The sequence below is a fragment of the Phodopus roborovskii genome, unplaced genomic scaffold (genome assembly GCF_943737965.1).
Source record: "Phodopus roborovskii unplaced genomic scaffold, PHOROB, whole genome shotgun sequence".
Classification (NCBI taxonomy): domain Eukaryota; kingdom Metazoa; phylum Chordata; class Mammalia; order Rodentia; family Cricetidae; genus Phodopus; species Phodopus roborovskii.
In genome coordinates this window covers 17212886-17215007 of record NW_026125391.1, presented here as the reverse complement: position 1 = coordinate 17215007, position 2122 = coordinate 17212886, and the positions used below count along the sequence as shown (strand labels likewise).

Here is a 2122-nt window from a genome sequence, read left to right as displayed (position 1 = left end):
AAAGAATGCTGTGATCATTTAGCAATGTCTCCCATCCGTGCAAAAACAGCAATGGACTGACAATATTCCCTCTATGTTTGTTGTTTCCAGGATAGTGAATTCTCTAAAGAACTTCTATCTTTAACTCAAGTTAGAACTATATGAAGGAAAGTAGTAATGACTATTGCTGCTACTCCTGATATATGTTTAATAGAAAGACAGCCATCTGTGATACATGATTTAAAAATGGAATTCAAGATGCTAAATGCTTCTGAAGTTGGTATTAGTGAAAGTTAACCTCAAATGCTTCAAATATTCCATTCTTTTTACTTGATAAGGAAACGGCAATCAAACAGAAATAAAATGAAGTTATATGATTTAAAATTAAAATGAAACCTTTATAACTAGAACCATTATCCAAGCCATAAAAATGAGTTATTAATTAATCAATAATAAATTATAGTTGTCATTGATTCGGGGATACACATGAGAAAATAATATCTGCTTATGCTTTACTTACTTTTTTTTCAGGACCATATCAAAAGCCATCATAACCAAAGGTAATATCATCTCTTACCTAGGTAATTCACAACCCTTACCTCATCTCATAGGTTCAAACTTTCTCCTCCACATATATTAATTAGCATGTAAGCTACAATGAAGCTTGTGAAATATGTCAGATACTGCCCCTTAATCTCCTATGCTCCAAAACATCAATAATATCCACTGATATTATTCAGTGGAAGTCAACGTCAGCGACTCTTTCCTCCAGCCTCATCTCACTACTGCTCCTGCATCTCAATCCGACCCACACCAGTATTGTTGCTGGGCTATGGAATGCTATCCATGCTCCCTTCTTTTGTGCACATGATTCCCTGGGTATGAATTATTTTTCTGACAACCCTCCTACCTCTAGCTCACTCTTCTTCCTGTCTTTGCTCAATGAAATCACTGTGCTTAAAACTGTAACCACAGCTCACATCCCTGTTCTTCCAAAAGTGTTTAGTTCCTATCATTAGCACACTGATACACAGACATTTCCCACCACTGCAAACTTCATGATGTTGGGACCAGTTTCCATCCGTCTTCGGTGCTATATCCAATGTCTAAATTTGGGCCCTTTACAGATGAGACACATCACAGATGGATGAATGAACAATTGAATGAATGAAGTAATCATTCCAAATCATAAATTTTATTTCCTGTGAAAGAGCAAAAAAGGGAGAAAAATCAAAATTTCTAGCCCCACCCATCCCTTTTCTTCAGTAAATCTAGCACTTAGATTTTCTTTTTTCTTTTCTTTTTTCTTTTTTTTTTTTTTTTTTTTTTTTTTTCAGTTTGCCAAGCTGTGACTCTTTATTAACTGACCAGATTACAAAAATACTGCAGGCATCTTAGTTCATCCATCTAATAAGCCTGTTTATCTAGTCTTCCCTGTTGCCAGCATCGCCACCTTCCACAAAATGAGTGGAGAAGACAGTTTGAAGGGCCACAGGAAGTTGTTGGCTTCCTTCAAACGTTTCCCCACTGTAGATCTCATGGATCAGATACTCCATGCAAATAATGCCGTATTTACCAAGAGATCGAGCAATCAAGGAATTGTCCTTCAAGGCAATTCTCTTCTTATTGATTTTGCCATAGCCACACTTATAGATGAGCTTGTTTACTGACTTCAGGTTGGGGTATCCCCATACAATGTATGGTTCCACCATCCTCAGCATGTTAATTGAAGCCTTGTTGAGCTTAACAAAGGTGCCATTGAAGATCTGAGGAAGACGGAGCAGCTGCAACACCTTGCGGACCTTTGGGCTCACACCATTGATAACCTCGGATTCGGATGACGAATGCAGGCACATAGAAGTTTCTGGCTTTCCTTGCCATCCTAGCTGTGTGAATCTCAGTCCGGTACATTTGCCTGTATTCATTGTGATAATGCTTTGCCTTTTCATAGATGAGCTTCCTCCATGCCTTCTGGAGCATCTTCAGTGCAAACTTTTTCTGAAGCGCTTCACCTTCAGCTCCGCCTGCGAAATTCCTTCGCTTTTTCTTAAGGGTCTCTGGCACAGCAGGAACCTTCTTTTTCTTCTCATGGGGGTGGGGGGTGGGAGAGAGAGCAGCACTTAGATTTTCTTAAATGAAACCA

The 2122-nt window shown here is 38.7% G+C and overlaps 1 pseudogene; it reads right to left on the bottom strand.

Annotated features, from left to right (window-relative positions):
- Positions 1-1373: 1373 nt before the first annotated feature.
- On the bottom strand, positions 1374-1890 carry LOC127214966 (60S ribosomal protein L7-like; annotated as a pseudogene).
- Between the last annotated feature and the right edge of the window lie 232 nt (positions 1891-2122).